This window comes from Cervus canadensis, chromosome 5 (assembly GCF_019320065.1).
Source record: "Cervus canadensis isolate Bull #8, Minnesota chromosome 5, ASM1932006v1, whole genome shotgun sequence".
Classification (NCBI taxonomy): domain Eukaryota; kingdom Metazoa; phylum Chordata; class Mammalia; order Artiodactyla; family Cervidae; genus Cervus; species Cervus canadensis.
This window is the reverse complement of record NC_057390.1, coordinates 9022587-9037509: the sequence shown is the minus strand read 5'-3', so window position 1 is coordinate 9037509 and position 14923 is coordinate 9022587. Positions and strand designations below refer to the sequence as shown.

Sequence of the window (14923 nt, the reverse complement as noted above, 5' to 3'; positions counted from 1 at the left end):
GCCCAGGATATCTGGAAGCAAGCATCAAAGCAGTGGTGATATAGCTGGTACTACTGTACTTTTCAAAGTACTAAACCATAAGGTTAAAAATGCTTTTATTTTTGTGCTTTTCATGTATTATTTGTGTGAAGAGTATTACAAATCTACGACAGTACAGTACTCTATAGCCGATTATGTTACATGGGTACCTAGGCTAACTTTGTTGGACTTAGAAGCCAACTAGACTTAGGAATATGCTCTCAGAATGGAATTAGTTCGTATGTTGGGAACTTACTGTAAGTGAAAAAAAAATGTGTACCATTTAACCACCTTCACATTCGCTTCTTATTCTGGAGTCATCTCTCCTATACCCATGGAATAAAAGCTAGCATTTACTGAGGGCCTACAGTGTCCCAAGTGTGTACTCCTGGTAAGTGGTTTATGTGCACTGTGTCAAGGGATCTTCCCAACAGTTTTGCAAATAATATGTCATCGGTCTATCTTACACATGAGCAAACTGAGGTTTAGAGTTTTGTGTTTGCTTGGGGCTACAGAGCTGGTCACAGGTAGGACAGGGATTCAAAGTGGGGTCTGATGCCAGTGTTCTGTTCTCTATAATATTCCATCTGCTATACTATGAACTAACAAATTACAAAATGAGAGATGTCACATATTACAATTCTTCTATGATCCATCCATTAATTCAAATTCTTTATTTAATAAGCACCTACCATGTGCCATGTGTTATAGTCAGGTCCTGGGAATACAGCTGGCCCCCTATCAATGGGTTCAGCATCTGAAAATTCAACCAACCTCAGATGGTAAATACTTTAAAAAAATAAATGAAATCTCAGAAAGTTCCCAAAAGCGAAACCTGAATTTGCCAGGCTGGTAACTAGTTACGTGGAATTTACAACTATTTATGTAGTCTGTGTATTATAAATAATTTTATTGTTGTTTCAGTTGCTAAGTCATGTCCAACTCTTTGGGACCCCATGGACTGCAGCCCGCCAGGCTCCTCTGTCCATGGGATTCTCCAGGCAAGAACACTGGAGTGGATTACCATTTCCTTCTCCAGGGGATCTTCCCCACCCAGGGATTGAACCCGTGTCTCCTGCATCGGTAGGTGGATTCTTTCCCACCGAGCCACCTGGGAAGCCCAGTTAAGTAACCTGGTGCCCCTGAGCTGGTGGAGTAAATGGAAGGAACCTGGTCAGGTTACAGTGGCTCCACACCACTCACTCCTGAAGGACCCATGCTGCTCCTGTGCCTGGCAGTTGGTCAGAAAAAGCTCAGCTCTCCCAGGTGGCTCAGCGGTAAAGAATCCCCATGCCACCACAGGAGATTCAGGATCGATCCCTGGGTCAGGAAGATCCCCTGGAGGATCCCACTCCAATAATCTTGCCTGGGAAATCTGCTGGACGGAGGAACCTGGCGGGCTGCAGTCCAGGGAGTTGCAAAGAGTCTGGATGGGACTGAGCATACAGCATAGGTGGGCACACAAGATAGACACTGCCCCCACCCCTTCCCGACCACCCTCTGGCTAGGAAGAAAGATGCTTGCATTTCCACATCCCATTTCTTCACACTCCCCTTTCCATAAACTGACTTACTGGGTGCAAACAGTCAGTATGTAAAGCAGGGGTTCCCCAACTCCACCCTGGATGTCCATGGCAAAACTGTCTTCCACAAAATCGGTCCCTGATGCCAGCAAGGTTGGGCACTGCTGCTGTGAAGCTCCCAGACATGTCTGACTTGGATCCACAAGCAGCGCCAGGATCAAACTCTGCATCGTTGGTTGGTTCCTGCGTCTTTGAGCGGCTGACCCAAATCCCCGGGAGCCTTGCTAAGTCAGGAGGAACTGCTCTGTCTGAGGCTTAACATCCAGTGAGAGGAGGCTGTCACACTGCAGCTCCTCTGGATCTGCCTTGGAGCAGGAAATGCTGGGCTGTGATGGATGAAGCTATTTGTACTCTAGGCCCAGAAGCACTCTGCTTTTTCTTTTCCTTTGGGATCATTTCTTCTCTGCTTCCAGCCCTTTTCTGTAGCAATCCATTCACCTCTCTGCATGCTGTGCTCAGTCGATTGAGGCATGTCTGACTGTTTGCAACTCTATGGACTGTAGCCCACCACAGACTCCTCTATCCATGGGATTCTGCAGGCAAGAATACTGGAGTGGGCTGCCATGCCCTCCTCCAGGAGATCTTCCCAAGCCAGGGATTGAACCCGCATTTCTTATGTCTCCTGCATTGGTAGGCAGATTCTTTACCCACTGAGCCACCTGGGAAGCCCTGACTCACCTCTCTGCTTGCCAGCAATTGTTTTTTTTTTTTTTTCCCACCTGTCTGTTAGTCCAAAATCTATTTAAAGGACATATACATGTCCCAGGTCTGTGCAAACCTGGCAAAACCCTGCTTTAAAGGCACCATGTCTGGGTCCCCCAAAGCAGTCTACCTGCAGCCTCTGATGATCCTTCCTGGCATTCATTAAGCAAAGAGAAAAGTACAATGGACCTCTACACACACTCCACCACTTTTCAATGGTTATCATTAATCTATGGCTGATACTATTTCATACATACTATATATATATATATATATATATATATACATATATATATATATATATAAATGTTAGGTCCTACTTATCCCCCTCATCCCAAATTATTCTGAAACAATCCTGACATAGTATTTTTTCCATGGGTAAATATTTCTCAAAAGTATTTCTGAAAAGTAAGGGCTTAAAAAATGTGTGTGCAATTTCATTAGCATATCTAAAATAAATTAATATTATTTTATTAATGTCATCATTTGTTAGTATTACATTTCACCAGATTGTCTCATGAAAAATTATTTTTTCAATAGTTTGTTCTTTGATTCAGAATCTCAATAAGTTTCATCCATTCACTGCAGTTGGTTAAGTTTTATTTTTTAAATTTATTGGTTTTCTCCTCCACCTCTCTCCTTTCTTTCTTTCTTCTTTTTTCTTCTTCTTCCTGAGTGATATTACTGTAGAAACTGAGTGAATTTGCTTCCAGACGCTGGATTTTGCTGGTTACATCCCCATAGGGACATTTAATATGCTCCTCTATCCTTTAGGTCAAAGGAAAAATGCAAAATTAAACTGTAGAATTTCTTAAAATAATCAAGAAAAAACATATCAGAATCTGTGTGGCATAACTAGTTATTAAAAGAAAACATAGATAACTAAATATCTATATCAATCAAAAAGAAAAGTAAAATAAATGAATTAAACATTCAACTTAGAAAGCTGAAAAATATAGCAATAAAAAAATTAAGTAAGCAAGGAAAAAAGCAGAAAGAAGATAAAATACAGATATTAATGTTTTATTATTTTTTTTCAATTTGCTGAAGATTTAGGATCATCATTGTGGACCTAGGTGGTCATTATGTGATTTACAACTAAATATACAACAATACTTCCCTAGTGGCTCAGTGGTAAAGAATTAGGAGGTAGGGGTTTGATCCCTGGGTTGGGAAGATCCCTTGAAGGAGGAAATGGCAACCCACTCCAGTATTCTTGCCTGAAGAATCCCATGGACAAAGTAGCCTGGTGGGCTACAGTCCACGGGGTCGCAAAGAGGTGGACACGACTAAGAGACTAAACCACCACACCTGACAACATAACCTAGGTTAACTGCCAGAGGGAAAAAGGCTTTTATACCCAGTTTGCTCTGGATTTCCAGATGAGGCCTGCTTTGACTGTTAGTGAGGAATCAGGTCCGGAGCCCACACTTAGGTTCTTGGTGAAAAACTTCAAGGATCAAGGAGGAAGCAGGGAAGGTAGTCCTGGGGGGTTCAGGTCTGGGGCGAGTCGCAGCCCCCGCGGCCCTGGAGTGACTGCTGGGCGGAGGGCATCTCCTCCCCTGTTGGATACAGGGCTTTGCCTTCCTCAGACTCCAGGTCAGATCACCACTGCCAGAATCATTTGCCTTTAGCAAACCCCTCTGAGAGAAATGTCTCTACCCTCAAGCAGGAGTGTTAGCCCTTACCTTAAAGGGGCGAGGGTCCAATGAGATGCCCTACATCTTAGTGGGTGACAGCTAACAGGATGGCGCTGGGGTTCTGTGACTCTATAATGGGGACCCGCTGACGCATCAGGGGACACAGAGCATCGAACAGGAGAAATCAACCCGACTGCTTCCCTTCTCCGAGGCCCACTCCTGCTGAACGCGCCACGTCCACCCCCGGGCCTTCTGTGCTGCCTCGGCCTCCATCCGCCCACCTTGCACCCCGGCTGCGCGCTAGGACAATTCCAGCCCCGCGCGCCCAGTCCTGGCCGGGCTTCTGTGCGCTCTGGCCCGCAGGCCGTGCCGCTGAGCCCCCAGGCCGGGCTCGGCGGGGCTGGGATCCAGTGGGGGAGGCGCTTTCTCCAGCTCAGCTGGGTCTCCCTGCCCCGGAGAGACCACAGAACGTCCAAAGAGCGCTCCTCCGGCCTGGAGCGTGGGGACTGGTCCCTCCCGTCCCCTCCCCCGCGGGACAAAGACCCGGCCTTCCCCATCCTTCCTGCCATCGGCCGGCTCATTTGGTGGCACAGGAGCCGCGGGGGCTGCGGAAAGACGCCCCCCACCCCGCGCCCCGGCGCGCCTCCCGCTCCTGCAGACCCGGTAAGTGGGCGCCCCTCCGCCGCCGCCCCGCACCTTCCCGGCGGGGTCGCCGCGCGCCCGGGACCTGGCGGGAGCCCTGGAACCGGCGCCCGCGACGCCCGGGGACGCAGGAAACGCCCGCGGCAGACAAAGGGCCGGGGTCCCCAGCGCCGCCCTGGGCCCGGGGGCGCCCGCCCGCCTGGCCCGCGCCGCCCAGCGAGCGTCTCCTTATTTGGTCAAATGACACGCGGGGTTCTCCGGGCGGGGCGCGCCTCTCCGCGGGCCCAGCCGCGCGGACCTCCGCTGCCGTCCGCCGTCTGTCCGCGAGCCGCCGCGCGGTAAGTGAGCTGCAGTCGGGCCAGGGACTGGGGGGCCGGCGGTGGGGGACCGGGGGACAAGGGAACCTCGGAGGAAGAGGGAGATCTGCGGACAATGTGGCTTGGGGTGGTGGGGAACCTGGGAACAGGGGAGCCCAGGGACAGAAGAGGACTTGGGGACAGGGGGAGCTGGCGGTGGGGGATCTGGGGATGGGAGGTCTGGTGGTGGGGGTACCCAGAGAGAGGGGAGCCGGCCATGGGCGGGGATCCAGGGACAGGGGAGTTGGCCCACAGGGACACCTTAGAGGTACCTTAGGTGGGAGGGATCCGGCTGGGGATGGACCCCACCTCATCCCGAAGGGAGGACGGCAGCCAGCCTCCTGGAGATGAGGGTCACCAAGCCAATGGTCCTGGCGCACTGGCCGAGTGAGTCTGCTCTGGGCACCCAGGCTTTCCCTGCGGTAGAAAGGACTGGACCTTGCCGGTGACCTCAGGCATAGATCTGAACCTGAAACATCAGAGCAGAATAAAACCAAAACAGGCTTCTTTAAAAAACAAAACAAAACACAGTATTCATCTTAAACTGACTCCTGTGATATCTTAGCATACCTAAAATTGCAGGAACAAAGTGTTAAATGTTTCCATTTTAAAGGAAGGATTAATTCTCTTGACTCTCAGATCCCCACTTGGCTTTCCATTCCCATTAGTCTAACCTGGTCACCTATGCTGCACTAGGGCACTTGGGAGGCAGTAACCCACCCACCTCTGGGACTTAGAATCCCAAGAACTGTGTTTAGGACCCACCCCCTTGGCACTAACCCCGCAGATGTGCGTTTTGTAATACTACCTTTGAGGGAGGAGGCTTTCATATCCTGAAGGTGGTTTCGACTAAGAAACATGTGAGGAGAGTCTGAAAAGTACAGGCATTCCTAGGCGGACACTTCAAGTCCTATAAAAGCAAACAGTGAAGAATATCTCATTGTGCAGCTGTATGATTTTTTTTCACGGTGTTTTCCAGCCTGTGTTTTTAAGGGTTGTGAGTTAGCAGATAGAATGGGATTTCCACAGTGTCTATTACCTGGTGTGCTTCGATGCTTCTGCGTGCTCACAGGGCTGTGTTGGCTTCCCACCAGCCAGGTACGGTGGGGTAGGCTCAGGTATGAACGTGCTTTGAGGCAGGTGTGGCTGGGTAGCCTGTGAGCTTGGGCTGGAGCTAGGCTGCCTGAGCTTAGGTTCCCGTCGCTCCCCATCCCTCAGCCTCAAGCTGTGCAGTCTTGGCCAGGTCATCTAAACTCTTGGTGCTTTGGTTTCCACAACCTGAAAACACAGGATGGTGGCTTGCTTGCAGGGTTTATCATAAAGCCTGCACATCAGAAGCAGTGTATACAAAATGGATAGTCCCCTTATTTTTGCAGATACACTGGAGCACAGAGAGATCGAAGTTAACTTTTCTCAAGGTTTCCCAGCTTAGAAACTGTGACTCCAAGAGCAGACCCCAGACAGCTTTAACTTGAGAGCCTGAATTCTAACCTCTAAGCTGAGGGTGGGTGGGGGTGGGGGAACCTGAACATTTCAATGAGGGTGTAACTGCATACCTTCACCCACGGTTGTTGCTAAGGGTTGTTGTTAAGTCACTTCTAGTACCGAAAGAATCTAATTGTAGCCCAGCAGGATATTGAAAAAAAAAAAAGAAGTCTGGGCTCTGGAGGCCTGGGTTCTCTTCCTGTCCTGCCCCGAGGGCCTGTTTCCCAGCCTCTGGGGCTCCGGCTGCCTTGTTATCTATCAGCAGGAGGCTGGAGGAGGTAGCTTACCTAAGCTGCTCTGACTCAGCGCCAGGAGATAACCCAGTTCCGTGAGCTCCCAGGAACAGAACGATACTTTGGGGACTTCCTGGTCATTCTCTTACACCAGATTTATCAGAGCCACATTGTCACATGGACTTACACTGAGCGGTCACTTCCTGAAAATGACCACCTGGAACTGAATGCACAGTCCCATCTCTAGGGACTGTGAGGCCAGTCTTCCCGAACCCGAGGCCGGCAGTGACTTTGGGGTGAGTTACGTGAATGGCCTCTCTTGTCCTGACTGGTGGATTGCAGTGTTAGCTCTTGTGGTGGTTCATTGTGCGTCAACCTGATTGGGTTCCCTGGTGCCAAGACACAAATGTAACTTCTGGGTATGTCTGGGAGGCTGTTTGTGGATGCGATTAACATTTAATCAGTAGCCTGAGTCGCCCTGCCCGGCTGGGGTGGCCTCGTGCGGTCGGCTGGAGACCTGGGTAGAATAGAAGGCCGAGCAGGAGGGGACGCCCCATGCCTGACTGCGGAGCTGGGGCTCGGTCCTTTCCAGGCCCTGGTCACAGCTGGAACTTCAGCGCATCTTGGGTCTTGAGCCTGCCGGCTTTTGAACTAGAATTTACACCTCTGGTCCCTGGTTCTCAGGCCTTCAGACTCAGACTGGAACTTCAGACTCAAGACCTCGTAGCTCTCCTTTGCCAGTAGGTCTCCAGCTTGCCAGCTGCTTGGGGCTTCCAGCCTCCATAATAATATGATCCAATTCCTAATAATCAGCCTCTTCATATAACATATACTTTCAGTTCTGCTTCTCTGGAGAACCCTGACTCCAACCATTTCTCAGTAACTTTTCTTCACAGTTCTCTTCATAAGCTCAGTTTTGCTTTTCGTAATTTTCATTGGAGTACTGTTGCTTTACAACATTACATTAATTTCTGCTGTGCAGCGACATGGTTCAGCTTTTTGTATATATGCATCCCCTCTTTTTTGAACTTCCTTCCCACTTAGGTCATCTCAAGCCCTGAGTAGAGTTCCCTGTCCCCTACAGCAGGTTCTCATTAGTCATCTATTTTTTGTTGTTGTTCAGCTGCTAAATTGTGTTCGACTCTTCGAGACCCCACAGACTGCAGCACGCCAGGCTTCCCTGTCCTCCACAACCTCCCAGAGTTTGCTCAAGCTCATGTCCATGAGTAGGTGATGCTATCTAACCATCTGTTTTATACCTAGTATCAATAGTGTATATGTATCCATCTCAATCTCCCAATTCCTCCCCTGGCCCCATCTTGGTTTTTAAAGATTCCATCATCCTACTGCTACTGGTGGTCTTCACATTCCCTTCACTGTAAATTGTGATTGCCTGCCCTCTTGGGTCTCTGATGAGCTGTTCGGGGGCAGCCTCTGGTCTGTTGATCTTCAGTCTGGTTCTCATGGGTGATTCTCACGCCCTGTCTGAGCTTGAACATCACATGTCACCCTGCTCGTCCTTGGCCTGTGTAAGCGGTACCTTGCCGGCCCTAAATTAGTTTGTGGCTTAAAGATCTCCTTTAAGTGTTTCTAAGTGAGGTCAGTGATGTCTGTGCCCATGGGTGAAGTGGCTGCCCTTTTTTTGTGAGTAAGTAACACCAGGGTTGAAGGGCATCCTTGAAGCCTGTAAACGTTTGTGTTTCAAGAGAATAGGTCTATCTGTGTTTGATGGTACAACCTTTGGAACAGATAAGAATCAGCCAGTTTAGGCAGTGGTGGGAACAGCAGGAGATGTGCATGCCTGTCGTGACAGGATCCTGCAGGTTGTGCTAAAAAAAACACCAAGGGGAGTGGGGCTGTGAGTACAGCGAGGGGGCTGGTCTTCTGTGGAAGTTGGGGTCATAGCAGATGGAAGGCCAGGCAGACGAGAGCCAACTGCGAGCTGCCTTCTGGAGATGGGAGGAGACGGATGAAGGGGAGTGAGAGTTTTTCCTTTTGTTCTTGTGAAACCCAACGTGGTTACTTGAGCGACACGTAAGCAGGAAGCGGAGGGAGAGAGGCCGGGTTCCCCCTACACACGTTGATGCCAGTTGAGGACCCGAGGCTGCCAAGCATCCTAGCCTGTGTAATTATGCTTGTCCTGTGCAGACAGAGCTGATGTGTTTTGAGATTAAATTGCCAGATAGAATCTTAAAGGTGATTTAAATTCTTTGGAGCTAGAACTAGAACTAGACAACTCTTCCGGAGACTGTCTGTTTCATCTCAGTCTCCTGGGGCCTTTTCGTTATTCAGTACTACCCAGAAGATAATTCGGAAGACATCAGCTCACCTTATCCAAGCCTCGTCTCTCACACAAAATATTTCTTAACATGATCATAAATGACTCAAGCTTTTTAAATGTTTCTGAAAGTTACTAGTTAATATACCAAGTTATAATACATTCATGACCCCTGCCTATATACTCACTGAAGACTCAGTAAATTAACCCTTAAATATACAACAGGTATGGCTGCCCAGGTGGCTCAATGGTAAGGAGTCCGCTTGCCAATGCTGGAGATGCAGGTTCGATCCTTGGGTCGGGAAGAACCCCTCGAGAAGGAATTAGCAGCCCACTCTAGTATTCTTGCCTGGAGAATCCCGTGGACAGAGGAACCCGTTAGGCTACGGTCCATGGGATCACTAAGAGTTGGATGCGACTGAACTCACACACACACACACACACACACACACACACACAAACACACACAAGATATAGTCATTCTTACCAAGAATCCCAAAGTAGATTTCAAAAGGATTTTAAATACATTATAATACTTTTTAAAATAACAACATCCTTTGAGATGGTGTCCCTCTCCCTTTCAGCAGAATTTCTGTTTAATAGAAACAATTCAGCTGGCCTAATGGCAAGAGCTTTGGGGTGAGCGGGTCTGTTGTGTCTGTCCTTCTGTCCACAGAAGAGCAAACTGGTGCAGAGCGTTCTCTGGCTTCTCTGCTGGTGTGAGAGTTTGTGCCTTTGGACAGAGACCTCTGGTTTACAGGCTACCATGTCTGTATGGGACACCCCGGGCCCCCCTGGTGCCTGGAGCCTGGGTCTAGGGAGCTGGTAGTTCTGCACAAAGATGTTGAGGGCATCTCCTGGGGGGTGTGGGCTTCTTGACCTGACCAGCCTCATCCGGGGGCCATGCAGCTGTGTGCTCACATGGGTATGGATCCAAATACAATAAGAACAATTCTACCCGCTGAGGAAGCAGAAGTTTATCTGGAAGAGGGACAAGGCCAGAGGCGGAGAAGAAAGAATGAAGCTTAAATCTGTTGCTTTAGAAACTGTAACGGTGTCGGATGCCAAACCGCATTACATCTGGGGTTTGCTATGCAAAGTGGGTTGTCCACATAACAGAGGCCTCGTTTCCTCTGGGGATGTTGCCCACATGTTTGTGCTCTGGGATATGCATGTTCACCCACCACCCATTGCGTGTCCATTCATTCATTCTCCATGTGTCCCTGAAGTGCCGGACCCATGTTTGTCACCTGGTGACACCCTTGCAAGGATTATGGTTGAGGGGTGGGGGTACACAGGCAGTCAGCATCCTGTGGTGTCAGGAAAACACTGCATTTTCAAATATATTCCTTAAAAGAGCCCACATGCTGCAGACTGGTTTTCTGAATCCTCCCTAGAAAGCTCCAGATGCTGGTAAGCAACAGTGGTTCCCACCTGGAACCTGGCTGTTGGGGATGTTTGCAGATTTCTTGGGAGGAATCAAGGCTGTTAGACCAGTCTCATCAGGCAGCATGGATTAAGACGCATGGGCATCGTGGGGCTGGAGGCAGAGGGCATCTCTGGAGTCAGGCCGAGGTGCTTAGTTGGCAAGGGGAGCACTGAAGAGAAGGCTACATGGAAGGCCCACTGTTCAGGAAGGACCGGCCAGACGCCTGGAACTCTGCCCCTCTCCTGATTCCCAGGAAATGTTTCTGGGGAAAAAAAAGCAAAGGGACTCAGCCATACATATACATGTATGCATTCTCCCCAAACTCCCCTCCCATCCAGGCTGCCACGTAACGTTGAGCAGAATTCCCTGTGCTCTATAGTAGGTCTTTGTTGGTTATCCATCTTAAATATAGCAGTGTGTGCTTGTCCATCCCAAACTCCCTGACCATCCCTTCCCCACATCCTTCCCCACTCCCACAACCATAAGTTTGTTCTCTAAGTCCCTGAGTCTGTTTGTTTTGTAAGTTCATCTGTGTCATTTCTTTTTAGATTCCACATATAAGGTATGTCATACGATATTTCTACTTCTCTATCTGACTTACTTCACTCGGTGTGATAATCTCCAGGCCCATCCATGTTGCTGCAGATGGCATGATTGCATTCTTTTTAATGGCTGAGTAATATTCCATTGTATATATGTACCACATCTTTATCCATTTCTCTGTCAGCGGATATTCAGGTTGCTTCCATGTCTTGGTTGCTGTAAATAGCGCTGCAGTGAACACTGGGGTGTGTGTATCCTTTTGGATCATATTTCTGTTTCTTCACTGTTCACCAGAAACTATCACAACAGTGTTGGTCGGCTACACCCCAATACAAAATGAAAAGTTTTTTAAAATGAGGCATGTTCTTCCCGGCTCTAAATGCCTTCCTCCCTCCTCCACTTCCTCTCCTCCTCCCTCCTCATTTCTCTTCTCTTCCTGGCTCTCACACTCCCCCTCCCATCCCAGACTTTGACAGTTCTTACATCCGAGAGGATAAAAATAGCTCACATGTACAAGCCTGTGGACCTTGTAGAGTCATCACTTTCTGTGGGGAGCCCTACGCACTCTCTGAACCTGCATCCTCACACCTGAGTCAGCACAGGTGGAGAGACTCAGATCAAAGCTCCCTCCCTCCTACCACCCCGGGCCTGCCAGCTGCCCCAGGACTGTCTACACCCAGCACCGTCGGCTGGGCCAGCAGCCACATCTGTAAACATGTCCCCTATGATCGGCTTCTTGTTCAGAGCCGAGGGGGGATGACATCAGAGGATGACTTAACCTGGGGGAGGTGTAAGAACTCCCGGACACTGGGATCTGGGTTCAGTTCATGAGCAACAAGTCGGCAGTCATCCCTGAGGTCCAGGGTCTCTTTGCCTGCTACTGCTTTGCGCTGTCAGCATCTGGGCACAGGTGATGGTCTGAGTGACAGGTAACCCACAGGGAGGGATGTGGCGTTTTGGTGGGGGTGAGCAGGTTGTGCACAATTAGGTAAAAACAAAACAAAACAAGATGTTCAGGTTTTGTTTGAGGAAATGGTTCAGAAATGGCCTTGGACACCCCAAAAACATTTTGAAAGAGTCACTGCCTCTTGGTTTTGTCTCCCCCAACCCCACAGAGTGAAGTCAGGCTTCCACACAGTAAATCTTCCTTCACTGCAGGCTGAGGAGTTCACGTGCTACAGCTAACTGCCTGTGGGGCCAATCTGTGTTCAGGGTCATGGCCGCAGGCCCTCCTTCCCTTGGCCTCTGGCTATCTCTTCAGCTTCATCTTGACTGCTCTTGAAGTGACCCGACTCCCATCTTCCTAGGGTGTCTGCTCTCCCCACCCCAATTCCCGTTCCCAAGCCTCCGCTCTCTGCCTACATCATCACCTGGATAACTCTTTCGCGGCACAGGTAACATCTTAGGAAGCCTGTGCACCTCCCAGGAGGGGTGACTCAGGGGCTGCTCCTCCTGCTTCCCCTGGTACCCTTCAGGTCTCTCCCTCGGGGTGTTGAGCGTAGAACTGAGTCTCTTTGATACACACCATGCATCCATTTCTCACTAGACCACAAATTCCCTCCGGGAGGTCCCGTATCTTACTGATCTTTGTAGCTACAGCATTTTGGATAACATTCACACAGTTCCAGCTCAGCTGATGCCTCTGGAATGAATGAATAACCAAGCATTTTAGAACTTCCCTGGCGATCCGCTGGTTAAGACTATGCACTTCCAATGTAGGGGGCATGGGTTCGATGCCTAGTTTGGGAAATAAGATCCCACATGCCAGGTGGTGCACCCCCCAAAAAAATTTTTTTTAAGTTAAAAAAAAAAAGAAAAAATTTTAATTAAATAAAAATAAGTCATTTTATAAAATTTAAAAATGGAGTTATAGGGGGTGTCTAACGCAAGGCTGTAGCTAAAAATTTTCCCATTAAACAGAGGCTTAAAAAGATTGGACTGTAGCCTGCCAGGCTTCTCTGTCCATGGGATTTTCCAGGCAAGAATACTGGAGGGGGTAGCCATTCCCATCTCCAGGGGTCAAACCCGAGTCTTCTCCATTGCAGGCAGACTGTTTACCATCTGAGCCACCAGGGAAAGCCCCATTCAATAAATAAAAATCAGGCATATCGTAAGATTTAAAAGTGGAGTTATAGGGGAAGTCTAATGCAAGACTATAGTTAAAAATTTTCCCATTAAGCAGAGGCTTACGATAGATAGTGTAACTTTGGATACACAATTGTGTCATTTTCTGTTTGGTAGCATTAGATTAAAGAACTGGTTTCAAACTCTGTAGGAGAAGGGAGCCTCTTAGATTCCTTAGGAGTTCATATGCTGCTTGTTCTGAGACTCAGGGCTTGTGCTTCTTGGAACTCACTGGAGATGGGTTCAGATTCATGTCCATCTGCTCTGCTTCTAATTAGCAGTGGTCATACTTTCCACCCCAGCCTGTTGGTTTAAGCATAAGCACTGTCCTGGTCAATAAAGCTGTTGTGACTTAGAGGAGATAAGGATCGAGGTAGGAGAGCGATCCGCCAGTCTCTGAAACAATCTGCAGAAGTGGGGGCCGTCGGGTCTGGAGGGCTGTTGGGGACCTCACTCGTTCTGCTGGAAGTCAGTATCAGGACTGGGGCACTGTGTCGCCTCAGTCCTCTTTATCCGCCGTGGAGCCCTGCGTGTGCTCACTGTTTACTGTCTTAGATGACTTCTGTCACAGTCCTGTGGAGTCAGAGGAGGCAGAAAGCACATCCCAGGCATATGAGCATTGCTGGGGCAATACCCTGGAGAAAACAGTGCCCCCTTTCATGGCTCCAGAGCACAGGAATGGCTCTCGATGGGGGTTACTGGTACAGCCTGTCTTCTTCCCCCAGAAGGGCCGCTGCTCTTCCAAACCAGTGTGGAACCACTTTTCCATGCAGACTGGAAGTCTGTTTTGTTCTAAGTGAGAGGGCTGTTTGGAAACCAGTGCTCATATAGTCTTCTGTTTCCATCAGTGTTCCTGGCTTCCCCTTTTTCCGTCCATAAAATGAGGTTGTTGTTGTTTAGTCGCTCACTCATATCCAATTCTTTACAAGCGAATGGACTGTAGCCCAGTAGGCTCCTCTGTCCATGCAATTTCCCAGGCAAGAATACCGCAGTGGGTTGCCATTTTCTTCTCCAGGGAATCTTACCAACTTAGGGATCAAACCCTCAGTATCCTGCATTGGCAGGCGGATTCTTTACCACTGAGCCACCAGGGAAGCCCATAAAACAAGGTAGTTGTGTGAATAGATAATCTCCTGGGTAGTTCCCAGATTTTAAAAATTTATTTTTTATAGCCCTATCTCCTTTCCTTGTTCTTATTTCAAATCTTCAGGTCATTATTCTGAAATTTGTGTGACCTGCATAGGGAATAAGATTCTGCAGTTAAATGGCAGCCTCTGTGGAAAAATCCATAGGTTGGAAGGACGGTGCTTAATTGCAAAGAACTGAACAGTGGCCACTTTCAAGGCCAGTAACAGGGATTTCAGGAAAGCATGGCGTCTTCTGCCAACTTAGCAGCTGAAACCTGAGATGCCCTTAGGACAGATGTGATATTCATACACTGGGTTTCAGAACAAAGATCACTCAAGAGCCTCATCTTGTGATGTTATCTCAAGAATATCCCGGCAATGTTTTCTTTAACTCCAGGAAGAGCAATTTAGAGGGATGGATCTTGCCACATGTGTCCAGCTGCGAGTTTAATACTTTCGGGAAAAAAGACTGTCCTATAAACACAGAAGTCACCAAGTATGGACTCCTGAAAGTTGTCCGTTTCTTTGCTTACAGTCGTCAGAATCTTGTATACACAAAGTACAAAATTAATAAACACAGTGAAGTTCGCTATTACCGTAAACCAGCCAGCAATATTTTATTTGCACCCTAGGGTATCATTTTGGAATTTCACTCTTCAGTGGGTGGAGATGACCGAAAATCGAATTGAGTTTCATCAGTTTGCGAAACATCCCTGTGAGTTATGCAGTCAACCTGTCTCCAGATTTAATCATTTATAAAGCTT

At 48.6% G+C, this 14923-nt stretch overlaps 1 protein-coding gene across 5 annotated transcripts in view; it reads left to right on the top strand.

The window, feature by feature from the left end:
• The window catches only part of FHL2 (four and a half LIM domains 2), a 45803-nt gene that overhangs the window by 16537 nt on the left and 14343 nt on the right, over window positions 1-14923 (top strand). The window contains exon 1 of one of the 5 annotated variants that reach the window (XM_043468061.1): window positions 3936-4605. The exons of 2 other annotated variants lie outside the window; for them this stretch is intronic. The gene's annotated coding sequence lies outside the window, so the exon portion shown is untranslated. Of the gene's footprint in view, window positions 1-3935; window positions 4606-4793; window positions 4923-14809; window positions 14875-14923 lie in introns of those variants that run through there. 2 more of the 5 variants (XM_043468059.1, XM_043468063.1) reach the window with 2 other exon arrangements.